The 20,581-nt window shown below is 49.5% G+C and overlaps 1 protein-coding gene across 31 annotated transcripts in view; it reads left to right on the top strand.

Moving 5' to 3' along the window:
- Positions 1–20,581, top strand: part of CAMTA1 (calmodulin binding transcription activator 1) — an 848,042-nt gene that overhangs the window by 781,192 nt on the left and 46,269 nt on the right. For 6 of the 31 annotated variants that reach the window (XM_072819852.1, XM_072819850.1, XM_072819849.1 and 3 more), the window contains exon 1: positions 14,840–15,035. The exons of 21 other annotated variants lie outside the window; for them this stretch is intronic. The gene's annotated coding sequence lies outside the window, so the exon portion shown is untranslated. Of the gene's footprint in view, positions 1–14,302; positions 14,320–14,839; positions 15,036–15,570; positions 15,588–16,196; positions 16,402–20,581 lie in introns of those variants that run through there. 4 more of the 31 variants (XM_072819845.1, XM_072819842.1, XM_072819844.1 and 1 more) reach the window with 4 other exon arrangements.

Here is a 20,581-nt window from a genome sequence, read left to right as displayed (position 1 = left end):
GGGAGTTAGAACTTGAAGGAAGCTCAGTCAGCAGGTAGTCCAACCTCCTCATCCTTTTGGCAGAAATCTGGGCCCAGAGAAGGGCGGTGACTTGCCCCAAACCATCACTAAATCAGAACAGAAGCCCCTCCTGACCCTTAGCCCAGCGAGCTCCCCTCCCTGCATAGCCAGACTCACCAAAGCTCTGGGAACCAGGATGCAGGTGGGGAGGAGAAATGAGCTGGCTCGAAGCCACGGCTGGTGTGGTGGACTGTGGTTTCTTTCCCTTGGTCCACATTTGCTCAGGTGTCGGGGCTCAATGAGCTGATGCCCTTTCCCATGATTAGCACTGACGAGAGAGTGGGAACCATGGGCAGAGGGACTGGTTCTGACGGCAGAGGGGAGGCTCCCCAAGCGTCCTTTCTCTTGTCCAAGTCCGTGATGTGCTAGTGACGAGAGCAGGGCACTCAGCCCCAGTCTTCATCCCGTTCAGCAGCACCAGCATTGAGAAGAGCTGGTGACAACTTGTGTCATTTCAGTGACATCAAGCTGCATCCGGTGGTCTTGACACACAAGGGAGAGCTGGCATACCTCTGAGCCACCATGACTGTCTCTTTCTGCAGAAGCTGCTTCTTAGAACAGAGCTGCCCACCCAGGGGTTACAGCAGGCTGACATCTGAGTCCCTGCCACCTTCCAGGCCCTTGCCATGAAGCGTTTAGGTGAATCGATGCACTAAACTTCCAGCAGCCTACAAGATCCCCCATCCTCCACATGAGGACATGACTCCACCCACCTGCTCTTGACTTCTACACAGTGGGAATTAGAAGCGTCCCTTGTCCCTGCTCTTCCCTTCCCATTATGCTCTCTCTCCAGCCAAGCAGTTTGCAAATTAGTACCTTCAAGCCCCACAGGGCTTCTTCCCCTTGGGTCTGTTGCTGTCCCATCTTAGGCTTTTCTTTTCCCAGACATGCGCCAGGGCCTCCCAGTTACCCACCACTTTCTTTCCCTTCCCATCCATGCTCTAGGCCACTGATTACATTCAGAAAGGATGGATGGAGCACCCACTGTGTGCCAGGTGCTGTGCAAGGTGCCGTCTGCCAGAAGAGACAGCCAGGAAGACAGGCAAACATAACCTGGGTGTAGCGAGATCTGTTAGGGAAGGAGGGATGGAGCTGCGGGAGCACTGGCTGGGAGGGAGGCAGGGGTCCTCTGTTCCTTGGCAAGGTTTGGATAAACTCACTTTCCAGCGTTGTCGGATATAGACCCTTTGTAAGCTGGCCTCAGCCTGCCTTCTCAGCTCATCATCAGCCCTCCCTGTCCCCTGGGTAATGCTCCACTCTGCTCTCTACTACAATACTCAGATTTCCCCCTATGTACCATGCTGTTTCCCACCTCTAGATCTTCGTAAGGACTTTCCCTCTGATCCCGTGAGTCTCTTCCTTGTGATCAGTTTAGAGAACCTCTGCTCTATTGAAAACATCTACCCTAAGCCCCCTCCCCTATAAAAGCCAATTCTCCACCTCATCCTCTTTCCCTCATATGCAGGGTGCCTTCTTTTTTCCTGGCTTTCCCATCACACTTGATAAATTCCTCCATTAGTGATTATTCTTTGTAATCATTTATTCACTAACTGTTTGGTGCCAGGCACTGGGCCAAGTGCTGGAATCAAAACAAATGAACAAAACCAGAAGAGGTGCCTGTGCTCAACCAGTTTACCATCTAGCGGAAGAAAAATCAGACCTGGCCTCCAAGCCTTCCCACAAACAAGAACTTGGGGAGCTTGTAATGGGAGGAATGACTCCTCAGGACATCTGGGAGTAATTTCTTGAAGAAATGACCTGTGAACTGAGATCTGAGGAAGAAGATGTTAGTTCCATGAAGAGAGGATGCAAGAATATTCTAGGCAGAGAGAATAGCATGCACAGAAGCTCTGTGGTGGGAGGGAACCCCATGAGTATAAGGGAGCCTCACCACATGAAGGCTGGTGAGGTGGAGAGGGAAGTGGGGATCAGAGCACAAAAGCTAGTGGAGTGCTCGAGGACAGGACTGTGTGGGTCAAGCTAAGAAGAGATGGCTTTGTCCCCAAGCAGAGGGCAGACACTGAGGGTTTGAGAGGCAGTGACATGGCCAGGTGTGCATTTCAAGCTCTCTTGGCTGCTGTTTTGAGAGTGATGGAAGGGGGTTCAGAGCGGGTGAGGTTAGACCAGTTAATCCTCCAGCCTGAAAATGATGCTGTGCTTGGTGGTTCTAGAGAGAAGGGACAAACTCAAGAGACATTCAGGAGGTGGCATCAATATTAAATGCAGGTGTATTAGTTATGAGAGTTCTGTGTCATTCACCCTGGCGAGGACTAGTCATAGGTTGGGCTAAATTTGAAGGGCCTTTGGGACATCATGTGAAAAATCAATAGTGAGTGAGTGGATGTTGGCTCCAGAGCTCAGAGAAGCATGTGGGCAGAAGAGAGTAATCTGTGACCAGTCTGCATGGAGGTGGCATTGGATGAAATGGGTCAAGGGGTGTGGATGAAGTTGACAAAAGTGAGAATATAGCTGAATCCTAAAGCCAAGGACTTTTGTCTTAATTATCATCATATCTCAAGAGACTGGGAACACAGTAGGTACTCAATAAATATTTCTTCAAGGGATAGATAGATGGACATATGGATAGATGGATAGACGGATGGATGGATGGATGGATGGATGAGCAGATGGATGGACTGATGGACAGCCAGTGGTGTTTGGTGACCATCATTGTCACTGCTGACTGCCTTAGCTTTAGGCTGTAGCATCCCTGATGTCAAGCCAGGCTGGGGAGGGTGTCCAGAACTGATTAGGCACCATGGCCTCCTGAGAGCCACTCTGCTGGACCCATGGCTTTATAAGTCAACTGTGCATGTTCCTGCCTCTGGGAGCTCATGGCCTAGGACCCAAGGCAAACATGTAACACAACTGGTGTGATGAGTGCTCCATAGAGGCAGGTCCTGAGTGTTATGGGAGCAGGTGAAAGAGCCAGGGGTATCCCTCTGTGCCCCCATCAGGAAGGAAATGTGTTTGATAGGGGCTGATCCTACATGAAAACTTAAATGTTTGCTCATAGACGTGGTCTCCATATGTAGAAAGAATGTGAGAGAGTTAACCAACTGTGAGGTTAGAGGGCGCGCACAATCCATACCAGACCACCCTCAATTCTTATACGAACTGTAAGTTCTGGGGTCCCTAAGTCTTTGCTCAGATTTGCTAATGCACTGAAAGGATTTACAGAACTCACAAAAGTTATACTCAGTTACAGTTTATTACATCAAAAGGATACACATTAAAACCAGCCAAGGAAATAAGTATAAAGGGCAGAGACCAGAAGGCCACCCTGTGGAGTCGTGGAAAGTGTTTGTTTGCCCAGCAACCATATGGGACAGTGTTCCTGGAGTATCATCACCAACTAAGGAGGCTCACAGGAGCCTCGGTGTCCAGGGCTTTTATTGGGGCTCCATTACAGGAGCATGAGCAATTGCCCACCTAGCTGATCTCCAGAGGTGGCCAACACTGTGTGACTAAAAGCCCCCACCCTAAATCACATTGTTGGTCCTTTTAGTGTGGCCAACCCCACCCTACAAATATCCCCTGGGACCAGCCCTTACTTTAAATCATACTGTTAGACAACCAGTCACCCAAGGCCTCCAGGCAAACAAAGACACTCCCATAAACCTTAACATTCCAAGGGCTTAGAAATCATCTCTCAAAGGCGGGGATAAAGGCCAGACTTCTTTTCGGGGCAACGTTACATTTTTTACTGAGGAGGACAGTACCTCCTCCTTCTCTGTTCCCACCTGCTTTCACCTGCCTCCCCTGCTCCTCACCACAACAGACCAATTTCTTTCCCATGTCTTCGTTGAGAGAGGAAATGTGTGTTTTCTGTTGTCTTTGTTTTTTTAAAGATTTTATTTTATTTATTCATAGAGACAGAGAGAGGGAGAGCGAGAGGCAGAGGGAGAAGCAGGCTCCATGCAGGGAGCCTGACGTGGGACTTGATCCAGGGTCTCCAGGATCACGCCCTGGGCTGCAGGCGGCGCTAAACCCCTGAGCCACCGGGGCTGCCCTCTGTTGTCTTTGTTGCTGTTGTTTTTGAAGTGTTGCCCCCACACAGATCTTGTGTAGTCTTCAGCAATTCTCTGGGGCCAAAGAACACATTTTATTAGGAAAAAATGGCTGGGGTGAATACCTTGTCTTCTGCAGAGAGTATTGTCCAAAGCTCAAGATTTCCTAGGCAGAGATGCTAAAATAAGCAGATTACAGATCAGTCTACCAAACTGTGAATTAAGGAAGAAATTCTAGAAGCCTTTGATGGCCAAGCTTATTATTCTAACATATTATTTCAATTACCTCTTTAAATTACTCACCTGTGCCACAGCCTGTGATGGTCTGTAAATGAACCTGCATCCCATCTCCATCCTGCAGAAGGCACCCCAGGCTCTAGCAATGTTCTCTTCTTCCTAAAGTGTTCTCCTGATGGCTCCACTTGCTGCTGCAGGGTTATGAGCAGCTCCATTTGGAGCAGCCTGGCCTCCTCCCTCCTGCCCTCTCTCCCGTCTTCCTCCTGGATACTGGGGACTGGGAGCCTGGAAGAAGCCCTAGAACCAGTTCCCCCTCTCCCAACAGTGCTTCTCTTTCTTCTGCCAATACTGGTGGGAATGGATCAGACCTTGCAAATGGTGACCAGCTGGGTACAGTTGGGGATCTCAGAGCCAGGACAGGGACCGAGGCAAGTAATTCACCTCTAAGAGAAAGGGAAGACATAGAGGCGGCATTCACAGCCACCTTCGAGGATGTTAACAATTCAGTGTGATTCTTCAGACTCAATGCTCTAATTTTATAAGCTCAGTGATGTTTATTATGACATTGGAAGGCCTGGCCTGGGTCACGCGGGAGCTGTGAAAACCAGTGGAGCTCCGTTGTGTACCTCCAACAGAGTAGGTCCTGCACAGGGGTGCTCTGGAGCCACCCCAGAACCACTGCAAGCACAGCCTCACGGTGCTGGGCCCGAGGTATACAAAGCCCCCACTTATCTGCAACTTGGAGATGGCTAATGCATTCATCACGAGTCTTTGCGCTCCTCACTTGAAAAGCAGCAGGAGAGAACCAGCTCCCAGCAGAAAGCAAATATGCAGCAGGAAGTCTGACTCCAGGGCCTGATTGCAGTTAAAGACATCATTCCTCCCCTGACATCCCCGTGTTTGATACCTAGGAAGAAAGTGAGTGGGTGCTCATTTTATATTTCCCATGTTACTTAAAAGTGAGTTAAAGCCAGGAGGATCGTTGGGCGGGGCTGCATTTCTTGTCATGGTGCTCAGGGCATTTCTCTTTGGAAATGGATGGATGGTGCTTCTCAGGCCCATGGGTAGCAGAGCCATGCTGGCTTACAGGTCCTGAAGAAGCCAGTGAGCTGCAGGCCTATGCGGGGTTGTGGCCACAACATGAGGGTCCACAGCAGAAACATGACCTGAGGTGTCAAAGAGAGGTGAACTGGGGGTGTGCATGACACATACCTGCTTTTTTTCCCTGGTCCCCTTTTTGTTTTCCTCACTTTAGCGCCAAAGGGATCTAAAACTCCCTGAAGCTAATGTGTCAGCTCTGCTTCTCTGACATGCACAAGAGGGGTACAGGTCTAAATTAGAGACCCGTACAGGTGCACTGGTCTCTAATTGTGCCTTGTCTTTTGACTGCTTTTTTCTTCTTTTGGTAACTCAGAACACGACGTGGTGCGACAGCATTCCCCGGTGCCATTGTGACCTCAGTAATTATTATTCCTAGGCAGCTGCTAGTTGCTTCCTTAAAAGGAGAACTTTCTAACTCTTGCTTTCACTGGCGCATGAGCTTCAGGTTTGGGTAGGCAGCAACCGTCAGGTTGGTGATCTCAAAGCGGTTTTCACCCTAAATACAACATATGGATCTTCGGACTCAATTGTTGCCTATGAGAACACACTCGTTTCTCTTTAATCAGATTTCCATGTTAAGAAAGCGTGGCATCTATTTTATGAAAAAGCACACAATGGCAGTTTTAATAAGTGCATTCTGAGGGTACCTTTCCAGTAAACACCTCCAATCACAAGCATGACTCCACTGGACGTGGGTGCACGGTAGCCTCTTTTGAAGGTTTGCTGGGTTTTCCTGCCTCGAGGAGAGGCCCACAGGTGCCCAGAGGGCACCTGTGGTGCTCTCTCACACCCTAGGCACCCAGGCTTCCTCAGCTCCTTTCCAGAAGGATTCTGGGGTTTGGGCTCTGCTTTGGCAAGAGTGGCATTGAAGGGGGAGCCATAAGAGAAACCCACGAATTCTTGAGTATCTGTAAGCCCTTAGGCAGGCAAAGAGATGCATGGAAGCGGGGGGAGCTGTGCATAGAAGAAAGAGTTTGTATTCATTCACTCGGGCAGCCATAACAAAATACCATAAACTGGCGGGGTTAAACCATAGAATTGTATTTTCTCGCAGTTCTGGAGGCTGGGAGTCTGAGATCAGGGTGTCAGCAGGTTTGGTTTCTTCTGAGGTCTCTCTCCTGGGCGTGCAGATGATCACTTCCTCACCGTGTCCTCGCATGATTGTTCCTGTATATGCTTCCATCTCTGGTGTCCCTCTGGAGGTCTAAATGTCCTCTTATAAGGAGAGGACACCAGTCACACTAGATGAGGGCCCACCCTAACAGCCTCATTTTAACTGAATCACCTCTTCAAAGGCCCTGTCTGCAAATACAGTTACGTTCTGAGGTACTGGGGGTCAGGGCTTCAACACGTGAATTTGAGGGGGACACAGTTCAGCCCAAAACAGAGTTATTGTCCAAAAATGGGAAGTCCTGCTGGAAGGGGATTTCATCACTTCCAGAAGGGCTCTTCTGAGGCCCTAGATGCTCCCTCTGAGGTTTCATGGAGGCCCATCACTCGGACACCAGGGCTTCTGCTACTTTTCTATCTTGGCCAAGGTGTGGGCCAGTTTACCTTGTTCCATTGTTTAGCTAAGACAAAGTGCCAACACCTTTTGGGCACCAGGCTGTGAGCTTCACAAATATTTCACTGAGGCCTTACGATGAGCTTGTGATGCAGCCACTGTTTTCATCCCTGTTTTACAGATGGGCACATCAAGTCCTAGAGAACAGACCCTTTCCAGGTGTCAGAGCTGGAACACATGAGTGCCCAGGCCCTTCTGACTCCTGAATAGAACACTCACTGCATGGATGCTCTGCCTTCTAGGGATTTTAGGCTCCTGGTTCAAATAAAGCACAGGCCGACTGGCCCAGCTGGCCCAGCTTAGTGGGCCCTCAGGCTTCATGACCCTAACTCTTTGACTAGATCTGAGATGCACCTCCAGCCACCAGAGGGTGGCCGTCAAGTTGACTGGAATTCCTTCAGGAAGGGGGCTCGGGGGAGGGAGGGGCAGTAGCCCTGTCAGCCAAGCAGCCAAGCCTGCCCTTGCCTTCTTGTTCACCTGGCTGTGCCTGTCCCTATACCTGTGCTTCTCTAGCTCCCTGTGAAGTTGAACAAAGAAGCAGCTAAGAGCTCCAGCTCCAGAGCATGGGGGCTCATAGTGGTGGGGTCTCTGCTACTCACTAGTGCACAGGCCAGGGCAAGTTACATAAGCCTGCTGTGCCTCGGTTTCTTCTTCTGTAAGCTCTGATAATAGCGGCACCTGCTTCCCAGGCTTGGTGTAAATATGGAAAGAATGGACCTGGGTAAGAAGCACAGTTGGGGCTCAGTGACTGTTGTCCCAATGATGATGATGACTATGATGATGATGATGACAGTGATGATGATGACAATGATGATAACAATGACAATGATGATTATCAGGCCAGTGACGATGACAATGACAATGATGATGACAACAATGATGATGACAAAGACTATGACGATGATGGTGATGATGGCAGCTCCCACCTCAACAGGAAGAGTAAATCTCTCCAGGTGGCATCTGCTCACTGGGTTCTCATCACCCTGCAGACTTACTGCATTGCACCACCTTTTCCGTGAGGACTGTATTGCCCAGATCCCTAGAACAGATGGGACCTTTGGAGAAGTGAAAGGATATGTAGGCTAGGGCTAGCCTGCGTAGGATCCATGAGCTACGCTGGCATGTGCTAAGGGGTCTGGGTCTTCTAGTCCCAGTTCCTCCTGAAAGACTAAGAAGTAGGATTGAGGCACAGGCTCTCTCCTCCTGTGTGTGATTACTGGCCACATCTAAGACATCCAGGCCAGCTCCACCACCCAGCTACCATGTGCTAGGGAAGGCAAGCTCATTTTAACAGCAGAGGAAGTAAATTGTAGTAGGAGAGAATCCACCATTCCAAAAGATCCTGGAGTTTATCATGAAGATATTCCTAGTCCCCAAGCTCTCCCTAGGTATCCAACAGGCTCTGTGTTACTCACTTTATTCGTTATCCAGTTTAATCCTGTGTTTCCAGCAGATGTTTCCATCCCCATTTTACTGAAGAGGAACGTGAATCTCAGAGGAGTCAGGTGACTTGTCCTATGGCTCACAGCTAGGGATTCCAACTCAGGGTGTCAGACACTAAAGCCCATCGGGTGCTTTATTACCACACACTACCACTTCCTGAATGCATTTTTGATACTCTGTGCCCCTTAGAGCAGAGCATGTCCTACCCTCACAGAGAGACTAGCCATGTGTTTCATCATCTTGGCCTTCATATAGTATACTGGGGGGAAGTGGGGAGGCAGGGAGGTAACAGATGGGCCTGTATAAGCCTCTGGGAGAAGGAGTTGGTGTATTCACCCAGTTTCTTTGGATTCTTTTTCTGCATTATATCCTTTAAGAGAAATCCCCAAGTTCTCAGGCTGATGGCTAATGATTCCCCTCCACCCTCCAGATCAAATATGATAGACTTCCCAGGCTGATATAAATCACGGTAGCATGGTTTGCCCTGGTAGCAAACACCTTTCTCCCCACCATCCCCTTTACCAGTGTCTTCCCTATCTGAGAAGTAGTAGTTATCGACTACTGCATAACAAACTACTACAAAGCTTAGTGGCTAAAAACAACAACCATGAATTCATTCTCTTGATGCTGTGGGTTGCCTGGGCTCAAGCATGCAGCTGCATTTGTGGGACTGGTCATTTCAAATCCAGAGTCCCTGCAGCTGAAGCATAGGGCAATTGCTGTGGCAGATCAGGTCATGCTGGACGTATGCCAGCACCCCTTCTACACAGTCTTTGATCTCATTTTGCAAAATAGGAAACTGAGGCACAGTGAGAGCAAGGAGTTTCCCACACAAGCAGTTAGCAGTGGAACTGGAACTAGAGCCCAGACTGCTGACCTCAGGCCTACACCCTTCCCCTTGCCCTCAGTATCTCCCTCATACGGAAGGCTCAGGGGTCCTGATAAGAATATTTACAGCTCAGATAGAATGGTTTGAGGCTCTCTGCAAATCTTACTTTCACATCAGAATCAGCCAACCATTGTGATGGAAAACTTCAACACCCCAGGGAGTTCTTCAAAGGGAACTCCAAGTTCAGGACGCTGTTCTCTCCAGGATCCTGAGCCAGGGAGAAAGCAATCACTGTAAGCAGGGATTTGACAGACCCACCCCTGGCTTTTTTATAGACTTTCATAAGCACAATTAGAAATGACCCCTCTTCTGACCTCCTTTTGCTCCTTGATGTGGCCATCACGGACTCAGTGCCTCTGCTATGTCTATCTTGTCTCAAGAGCAGTCACCTGGCAGGGGCTGTCTACCTGGGTTCTCTACCCATGTATCTCACCCTGGGGTGGACACAAGGGGCTTGGTGAACAAGGCTAGACAGCTGACTCCAAGGATAGGTCATCAGTTCCCTAGACCTTGGTCTTCTTTTTCCTATCCTTCAGTCTATTCCAGAGTTAATCCACTGATCCTTTTCTATATTTCATTCTTTTTCTCCTTATTGTGTGTGTGTTTTACAACTATATTGAGATATGATTAACATACCATATAATTCACCTATTTCAATCCAAAGATTTTTAGTAGACTCATGGGGTTGTGCAGACATCACTACAATCTAATTTTTGAACATTTTCATTCCTCCAAAAACATTAACAGCCATGCCCCAGCACTCTCCCCAGCATTCCTCCTACCAAGCAAAAGACAACACTTCATCTACTTTCAATCTTGATAATTTTGCCTATTCTGGACATTTCATATCAATGGAATCCTATAACGTGTGGCCTCCTGTGGCTGGCTTCTTTCATTTAGCATGTCTTCAAGATTCATCCATGTTATAGCATGTGTTAGTGTTTCATTCCGTTTTTATAGCTAGATGAGTGTCCATATGCATGGACAAATGTTTTCACTTCTCTTGGATATATGGAACTGTGGGGGTCATAGGGCAACTCTATGATTAAGTTTTTGAAAGCAGCTGCATTTTACATTCCAATCACCAGGGGATGAGGGTTTCAATTTCTCCACATCCTCACCAACACTTGTTGTTGTCCATCTTGTTTATTATAGCCTTCCTGGTGGGAGTGAAGTGGTATTTCATTGTGGTTTTGATTTTCATTTCCCCAGTGCCTAATGATGTCGAGCATCCTTCCATATCTATTGGCCATTTGTTTATATTTGGAGAAATACCTATTCAGATCCTTCACCCATTTTTTTTAAGTAGGCTATTTTAAAAAGTTATTTTTAATTATTCTTTTTATGTTCTAGATACAAATCCCTTATCACATACATGAGTAGCGAATATTCTCCTATTCAGTGAACTCTCTTTTTCATTTTCTTGATGCTGTCCTGTGAAGCACAGATGTTTTAAATGTTGATATAGCCAAATTTATCTATTCCACACACACACCCCCCTTGGTTGCTTGTGCTTTTGATGTCAGATCTAAGAAACCATTGCCAAATCCAAGGATATGAAGATTCACCTCTGTGTGTTCTCCTATGCATTTTGTAGTTTTGGCTCTTACATTTAGGTCTTTGATCCATTTTGAGTTCATTTTTATATATGGTGTGAGGTAGGGGTCCGACTTCATTCTTTTGCATGGATATCCAGTTGTCCAGTTTTATTTGTTTAAAAGATTCTTCTTTCTCCATTATTTCTGAGTGCCTTAAAGATACACTGAATATGCATCTTGCACTTATTTTTAAATTGTCATTTCGTAGAGAAGACTCCTATTTGGTTATTCTTTTACTGGAAGTTGAAATATTTAGAAACAGATTTGACTTCTTATGAGTTAGAAGAGGCAATATTATGCTGCACTAACAAACAATCCAGTCTTAGTGCTTTATTTCTCACTTGTGCTCAAATCCAATGTCAGTTTATAGGTAGAGCTCTACTCTTCACAGTCACTCAGGGACCTGGCTGGGGAGAGTCTACCTCTTCCCATAAACAGGCTTTCACAGTTGCCAGGGCTGGGGAAAAGAATGTGGTGGTTCCTAGAAATTTCTCGGACTGCTTTCTTAAACAAATGGTATCTAAATGGTAGCAAGAGTTGGAGAACGACCAGAGAGGCAAAATGAGCACAGTATCAGAACCTAAAACCCTGATCTGCCACTTACCATCTGTTTGCCTTTCGGCAATTTATCTGACTTCTTAAAGCCTTTATTTTTTTCTTCTATACAATGTGCAACTTGCAGGAAAAATAATGGCAGTGTATGTGAGTATTTAGCATAATACCAGGCAGATAACAGGCATCCAACAAACTGTAGTTCCCTTCTTCCACATCTGCACCAGGATGCAGCCCCTTGGTTCATCATGAGACCCTCAGCAGAGGTTAGGGCTAGGATCAGGACTCACCATCCCTGCTTTAAGGGGCAAAAATTGCACTTGTTCTGGGTGCTGCCAAGTGATCACAACACTGAGCAAAATTTCTTTTTCCCTATTTTTAAAAACAACCCAGGCAGACTCAAAGCCCCATAAAAATCTAGTGTAATAATTTGCCCTAAGCACATGCATACCTTACCCTGTCATTTCCTAACCTGCTAGAAAGACCCATAAAGAAAGACAACTTGTGGGTACTTGGTCCTAGCATGCTGTCAGAGTTCTGAACTTACTTCAGAAGCATCTAGTTTACCCCACCCAGTGCCATCCGACTTTCCATGAAAGTGCCCAAAAAGGGCACTTGCTCTTGGGGCCTCCATCCTGAGACAGAGGTGCAGTGGGGAATTAGAGTGGCAGATCTTCCAGGAGAGTTAATGGGCCCAGCAGAGGAACAGTGAAGGGACTACTGCAGAAATGTCACTTCAGGCTGCCTGAGAGGAGAGCTTCAGGCTGCTGACCCCAACTGTATCATCAGGGCACAGCCAATGTGCTGAAGCATCCATGACTACCTTTCTCACATGCCAGGTGTACGTGGAGTTGGTGGAAGAAGGGTGAAGGGTCATGATGCCCCTCCTCAGGCAGCTGGGATGTTCAGGTCTGAACCTCTGCTTTTTAAAAACAAACCCAAGGGGAAAAGAAAAAAACAAACATGCCTGCCTAAAAGAAAAGACTGAAGGTGACTTCTCTTTAGCAGGGGGCCAAGTGCCTGAACCTGGATCCTAATTATCCTGAGCTCACTGACACTGTAAAGTTGAAAGGCAAGCATTGCCCCTCATGATCCCTCCTCTCCACTTCTCTCTTACAATCCACTCAGAGTAATTCAACAACTGTTAGCTGAGGGCTTATAGTGTGCCCGGCATTGTGTAAGGTGCAAGATGAGTTAAGGCTTTGTTCCTATTCCCAAGATTAGAGCTGTCTCCATCTCAGCTAATAAAACCCCACTTTTTAAAGCACTTTTTATTAATGTACTATATACATATGGAAAAGTGCACATAAGTATGTGAAACTCAGCTCAATGAGTTTTCACAAACTAAAACTAGTGCCTAGGTCAAAAATAGAATATTATCAGAAACCCAGAAGCCCTCCCCTCCCCTTTCCAGTCATCACCCTCAGATACCCTGACTTCTAGTAGCAGCAGGAGCCAACTCGAACTGATTGTGCCTTATGCACCAGGCACTGGTATAAGCACATCTATTGGCTCATTTAATTTTCACCCATAGATATGAAGGCATAAGTGGGGGCACACAGCTAGCAAGTGGGAGAGTCTGACTTTGAACCCAGATGGTTTGTCTCCAGAGCCCTCCGCCTTGACTACCCACCTCTACATTTCCTGCCCTGGAAGCAATAGATCCCAATCAGAAAGTGCGGCAATAGGGATGCACTAACAACGTTCCTGGATCAGTCCTGCTGGGGGTGAGGGGGCTGGAGCCAGGTCTTAAGGAACGGACAGGGGTGCCCCTAGCTCATAAAGGGAAGTTGGGAAGCAGAATTGGGAAATGCAGGGGTCCTGTGTGGTAACAGCAGGATGGATGCAGGTTGGAGCAGGGTTCTGAACAGGTTCGGGTGTTGTGACTTTGCCAGGGCAGGGAGAGAGACTTGCTGCAGACAGGAAGCCAGGGTCAGCCCCCAGAAGTGAGACTGTACATGACCTGCTTGTTTCCCTGGCTCAGATGCGTGGCACAGAATGTGACCCAGCCTCGCCAGGGGCATCCTTGGCTTGGCCTCTAACCAATCATTCATTTTTGGTTGTACAGGCTTAAGGACTGTGCAAAATTCTGTGGTTGTTTACACGTGTGTTCGGGTAGAGTAAAAAAAAAAAAAAAAAAGACTCCGTCCCTATCTTTTGAGATTCTTTTAAACCCAGATGGCAGAAACGAGATATAATCAATTTTAAAGATAATTGACAACATGAAGGAAAAAAAGGAAAGATAGCCTCAAGGAAAGTCCGCGTGGGTCAAGCGCTTTGCATGCGCAAGGCCGCAAGGCCCCTGGTGGGTGTGGGGTGGTGGACTGACGAGCAGGAAGGCTACACATGTTAAAGGGAACGGGGAAAGGGTGGTAGTGTCCATTTGGGATGCCTGGGAAGGCTGTTTGGACACGGTGAGCCTTGATGGAGAGGTGTGACTTGGACTTTAGGGCGGAGGCGAGGCGAGGGGTTGTTATGCAGAAGTATCCAAGTGAGAACGCCAAGCCGCAGCCAGGACTTTGGGACACCGGGGTTAGACCCGGGGAGCGAGGAGCGGGCGGAGGCCCTGGAACTCCTGCTAAGGAGGTGGGGCCCCGCGCCTCCGGCTAGGGAGCCTTGAGCGCTCCCGAAGTCCCAGGGGCCCGACCTCCCGGCCCCGCCCGCGCCCCCGCCCCGGCCGACGCCCGCGCACCTCTGCACCCCGGCGCAGGGCTCGCCCCGCGCCCCGCGCCCCTCCTTCCCGCCCAGCCTTCCGCGCTCCCCCGCTCGCCGCGCAGCGCAGCGCAGCGCCGGCTCCTCCCGCGGCTGCAATGCAGACGCCGCCGCCGCAGGGCGCGCCGGGGCCGCGCCGGGAGCCGAGCCCGGGTACGCGGGGCCCCCTGGGCGCGGGTCTCCAGCGCCGACCCGACGGCGCCGCGGAGCCGGGAGTCGGGCCAACGCGGTCCGAGCGGCCCCGTCGCGCGGCCCCGGAGGAAGCCTCCCGAGGCCGTAAGCCCGGGGGAGCGGGCGCGGCCGTCGGGCTCGGGCCGTCCCTTCCCTCGAGCGGACCGCGGCCGCCCCCGCAGCGGGCCTCGGCGAGCCTGGTCGGGGAGCGGGCGGCGGCGTCGCGAGGGGCCGTGGCCCGCCCGGGCCTCCCGTGCGGGCGCCCGGGGCCGCGGGGCCGCGCTCCGCCCGCACCCTCCGGGCCCGGCCGCCGCCGTCCAGCGCGGCGCCGCGCGGCCCCGGCGCAGTTCCGGCGCAGTCCCCGCGCCGAGCGGCTCCGCGCCCCACACCTGCCTCTGCCCGGCTCCGGCTGACGTCGCGCCCTCCGATTGGCCCCCGCGGCCCGGGGGGCGGGGCCGAGGCCGGTGAGCTCACCGCCGCGCCCCGCGATTGGCCCCGGCGGCGCACTCGGGCTGTGGCGGGGAGACAGCGGTACCCGGAGCCCGAGTCGTTCCAGCTGCGGCGTGTGGAGCTGAGCGGGTCGGGGCCGGGCTAGGCTGTCGGGGCCGGGCCGGGCGGGGCCGCGCGGGAGAGGGGAGGAACGCAGAGGCGGCTCCGCGCCAGCCCGACCGAGCGGCGGCCGTGCTCTCCAAGTCCGAGTGAGTGTGCGTGCGGCCGAGGGGAGAGTCGGCCGGGCGCGTGCGGGGCGAGGGCGGCGGCCGGCGGGGGCGCGCGGGGCGTCTGGGGCGCGCGGGGGCGGGGCCGGGGCCGGGGCCGGGGGCGGGGGCGGGGGCGGGCGCGCGCCGGGCCCGGCCGGGCCGGGGCGTGGGGCGTGGGGCGGCGCGCGTGTTCGCGCCCGGGGCCGCGGGGGGTGTCGGGGGAGTGGGCGCGAGGACACGCGCGGCCGTGGGGGGCGTGAGGGGCGCGAGGGGCGCGCGTGCTCCCGCGAGGGAGGGAGTGTTTTGACGCGTGAGTGTGCGTGGGCTCCGGCGTGTGTTTACGGCGCGGGTGTTTGGCCGAGCGTGAGCGGCGCGCGTGGATGGGGAGAGGGGCAGGCGTGCGCTTGGGAGCGGGCGTGCGAACACGCGTGCTTGCGGGCCGTGGGGAGGGAGGGAGGGAGCGCGCGTGGATGGGCAGCGCGACGGGCCGGAGCGTGTTTTGACGCGTGAGTGTGCGCGGGCCCGGCGCGTGGCGGCGGAGCGAGCGAGCGGGTGAGGAGGTGTGCTGGGGGTGGGTGTGAGGTCACGCGTGTTCCCGGGGCGAGTGGGGGAGCGCGGGATCGCGAGGAGCGGGGCGGAGCGCGCGCGCGTCGGTGCGAGGGCGGGAGCGGGTTGCGGCCCCGCGTGTGTGCGCGAGGGAGTGGAGTGTTTGGGTGAGCGGCGGTCTGGGGGCGCGCGCGGGCGCCCACGGAGCCGCCGACTGGGTTTTGTCTGCCGGGCGCTACTCGGCGGCGGCGGCGGCGGCGGCGGCGGGCTCTCCGGGTGCAGCGCCCGCTCCTGCCGCGCGGGGGCGGGGCCGGGGGGCGGGGGGCGCGCGGGGAGAGGGCGGGGGACACGTGGCCCGCGGCGGGGAGAGGGGTGGGGACAGAAGCCCGCCCTGTGGGGCGTGGGGAGAGGGCCCCGGGCGGGTTCCCTTACTTTGGGGAGAAGGGGGAGGGTCTGGTACGGAGGGCGGAGGGAAGATCCGGACCCGCGCCCCCTTCTCCGGGAGAGGAGAGGAGGGGAGAGGAGAGGAGAGGAGGGGAGGAGGCCCGGGCGGGTGCCCCCTCCGCGGGGCGCTGGCAGAGGGGCCGGGACAGCCCCGAGCTGGCCCTGGGCGCGTCTGCGGGACCAGGCGGTTGGAGGCTGCCTTTCCTAGCAAGCCAATGGAGTGAATGAACGTTTTATTAACGTGTGCGTAGAACCCGGCCGCGAAAGTTGGTGGAGTTCAGACACTAAGAGGTTTGGACGAACTTGGGAGTTTGGCTTACCTGCAGACCAGAGCAAGAGAGGTGCATCCACCCTTGCTTCCACCGGCCAGGCTCAGGTGGGCTGCAGTAGACAGGCTCCCCGTGGCCTTCTTGCATTTATTTATTCGCAGGATCTCCCGTGATTTCATTTCGGTATTGCACGACTTGGAGAGGTGGCCCTGATTGTGTTCAGATGTTTGAGACTTTTTCAATCTCCGTAGGTTTCTGTGGGCATCAAAACAGATTTCTGAAAGTCTCCTATTGTTGCAAAGTGTCTTTTCATCGATTGGTTCACCAGGGAATGATGATAATTTTAGTCTATTTTGCAGTTTGTTTGCTCTTGATCAGTATGATTTCTACTCATTAATCTGAGGTGTGTGATTAATAAAGCAGATTCGGTGCTCTCAGATATGACAGAACTGCCTCGTGTATGTGTTTGCTTGTGTGCATTATATTTCGTTTACTAATGAAGCCCAAATCTGAAATTTTAGAACTCTGTCCCCCCAAATTTTGTCATATATGATGAAATGGCCAGCTGTTTATAAAGGAGTCGTTTTCTGTTTCTGCCCAAAGGAATTTTTCAGTTTTCCTACAGAAGCGATGTATCATAGAAACTATTGCCTGAGAACCTGAATAAAGAGAAACATGCTCAGCAGTAGCACCTTTCATGGTGTGTGTTTATGGGAAAATATTATTTTAAGACCAGAATTAGATGATAGCAAATAAGCTTGTGTATTTTATTTTCTTTGTATTAGATTTAGGGAGTAATCGTGCTTAATGTTCTAGAAAATAACATTTATTTGCAGGATATGCATTTCCCCAATAAATTTAGCTTCGTGAAAAACAGCAGTGCTGTGAATATTGAAGGGATGTCCATTCAATCCTGATTAATTATATTCCACATAATCAAAGTGGAAACACAGTATTTAATACAGTAATTAATAACAACATTGTATCATTTAAAGATTTTTTTAAATCAACTTTTCTGCTTTTGGGATACACACACATAGACTTTAAGACTAAAGACTAAAGACTGTTAGTCTTTTAAGACTTTGCTGGGCCTTCCTGTCTATAATAGCAGCTGTCCCTGCTATAGGCTACTCATGTTGGACTTTTTTAGAGAGCATAGACTACAGGTAGAACTAAGGATTTTTTACTTCATGTGAGGAGGATAGTGAAGTTGAAGAATTAGTTGATGTTGAACCTTCTCCTAGCCAAAGCGCTGAAGCTCTTGTTGACAGCTAAGGTGCAAAAAGCCCTAATCTTCTGGCAGTGGGAGAAATGGACATTTTGGGGATCTGGAGTTTCCTCTAGGAACCATCATAATTTTTCTGATGTTTTAATCATTGCCATTGTGAACTTTGCAACCTTCAGAACTGTGCTTGTAAGCTGCTTTTGTTAAATGTCTAAGGGAAAAATTGTTAATACATTTATTTAAAACACAACTTTTGGAATCACCCAGAAAGATCAGTAAAGACCATTTTATTAAACTTGGCACCATTCTTAGCTGGTGCAGTGGTTTCTGGAAGTCCTTTATTCTTAGTGGTGTACACTTTCCCACCCCTTTTCCAACTGTGTGTCTGCCATGTCTTCTCACACTTAAAGGGTTTTGCTTTCTCTGGCTTAAAGTGGCTTAATATTTGTATTCCATCGATCTTTTCAAAAAGAGACTCTCTTAGTGGTGCCAAGTCTTCATTGTTAAATATCAACCATGGCATCCTGTCATAGTATATAAGCTGAATATTTGGGAGGTTATTTCAGTTATATATTCCCTTGCCAAAAAGCATTTGGCATGAACACGTGATGTAATTTGTATATACGCACCTTTTTTTTTTTTTTTTTTTTTTTTTTTTTTTAGTGATTTAAGGGAGCTTACAGAGATACCAGTGTGCCTCATTCTATTGTGCTTCACTTTCATGCATTTCACAGATAAGGCATGTTTTACAAATTGGAGCCTTTGTGGCAACCCTGTGTGGGAGGGAGCAAATCTTTCAGTGCCATTTTTCTTTCTTTTTTTTTTTTTAAGATTTTATTTATTTATTCATAGACACAGAGAGAGAGAGGCAGAGACACAGGCAGAGGGAGAAGCAGGCTCCATGCAGGGAGCCCGATGTGGGACTCGATCCCGGGTCTCCAGGATCACACCCCAGGCTGCAGGCGGCGCCAAACCGCTGCGCCACCGGGGCTGCCCTCAGTGCCATTTTTCTAACGGCATTTGCTCAGTTCATGTCTCTGCCACATTTTGGTAATTCTTGTAATATTTCAGATTTTTTTAAAAAATCATTAATTTGTTAATGGTGATCTGTGATCAATGATTATGACTTGCTGAAAGCTCAATTGATGGTTAGCATTTTTTGGCAGTATTTTTAACTCGGTATATATATTTTTAAGACCTAATGCTGTTGCACACTTAATAGACTACAGCATAGTATAAAAATGACTTTTACAGACACTGAGAATCAAAAAAATTTGACTCACTTTATTGTGATGGTCTAAAACCAAATCCACAATATCTCCAAGGTATGGCTGTGTATATTATACAATGAAGTAAGATAAAAATAGATGAAGTAAAGAAGAATAAGGCCAAAGGAAAGTGAGGGTACAGGAAAAGGAAAGGGAAAGTGGGTTCTCATGAAGTTAGTAACATTCATTCCATAAATCTCACATACTTTCTCGAGGCAGGCCATAAACTGCATTCTGGGATTTTGGCAATTATAGATGGGAGGTAGGGTTAATTTTGTCTTTCTTACACCTGACATGAATTTTCTTACATTCTCTTGTAAGGTCTGACAGTCAACCAGGACTTTTCAGTGCTGTTGGGAGAAGCCCAGATGAGATGCACTGAATGATATTGAAGCTGCAGCTCACTATTAGTCACATTTAACATTTGGGAAGTGCTCAAGAGCCTGCTGAGTGTTGGCACTAATAGCATGAAGATCATGTAGCTCATGATCATGGAGACCATCACTGATGATCTTGTCCCCTTCCTAAATAGATTGCCCTGAAGTCAAATGACCATCTTTCCTTTGCTTTTCTCTGACATGTCTAGACATGGGTTAACTTGCAGTAGGCAGGCAAGGAGGTGCCTTGACTGGCAGGAAATAGTTATGCTCCGCCCCCTAAGCAGTGTAGCACAGAGGCTCATTACAGTTATGGCACGATACTTTGTTAATAGCATCTTTGTTTTTTTACCTTTGTGGGTGGGTGCACTGACAAGGCCTGTATGATCTTGCTTGATGCTTTATTTCAATAAAGTTGCTTTTGTGTCCTAACAAATTTTAGTTTTGAAAATACCATGGTACCTATAATTTGTTTCATTTTATATTGTCTTGTAAGCACTGAATGTAGAGCATAGCTTCAGACATATGACGTATAGAAAGATCAGTCAATGCATTTTTATTTTTTTAAAAGATTTTATTTATTTATTCATGAGAGACACAGAGACAGAGAGGCAGAGACACAGGCAGAGGGAGAAGCAGGCTCCATGCAGGGAGCCCAATGTGGGACTCTATCCTGAGTCTCCAGGATCATGCCCTGGGCTGAGGGCGGCGCTAAACCGCTGAGCCAGCCGGGCTGCCCAGTCAATGCATTTTTAAAAGTACCTACTATATGTTACCTGTTCAGCAAATTATAACATCATTGAGGAAGGTAAAATATGGAAGGAATTTAATCAGAGTGGATGTTTATAGGAGTTAAGCTAGTGATGCTAACCTTATATAACATTTTTGTAATATTGAACGTAATGACAAATAATATAAGTTCTTCCAAAGATGTTAAATTAGCATTCATCAACTACCAAAATTAACTTATTTCTATTTTTTTCACCTTTCTTTTCCCCGACTTCTACCCCCTCACACCTGATCCCACTCTTAGCTAGCCTTCCTCTGTCTCTCAACAACTACTCAATATTCTAAATTCTCTGAGCCTAACTCAGGTCTTATTAATGAAGCCTTTTCCCTCATCTCCCAGCTTAGATTAGCAGTTCCTTGTTGGGCAAGGTGGCACCTAAGCTATATGCTCCCCTCCTTCACAAGCATAAAGAAATCTGGGAGTTGGAGTTTCATGACTACGGTTAGTTGACTAGCAGATTACTTAGGGTGTTACTTATTGGATAGCGTGTGAAGAATGTGATGGGAATGTTTCTTCAGGGCAAAAGCACACTTGTCTCTGATCCTACTTCTTGCACTCCGTTCAGTCTTGTCTGCTAGTCATTTAGACACAAATGACCCAGGATTTCCCATGTTCAGCCGTTCAGGG

The sequence above is a fragment of the Canis lupus genome, chromosome 3, assembly GCF_048164855.1.
Source record: "Canis lupus baileyi chromosome 3, mCanLup2.hap1, whole genome shotgun sequence".
NCBI classification, from domain to species: domain Eukaryota; kingdom Metazoa; phylum Chordata; class Mammalia; order Carnivora; family Canidae; genus Canis; species Canis lupus.
Note: the sequence above shows the minus strand (reverse complement) of the source record. Positions and strands in the feature narration are given on the sequence as shown.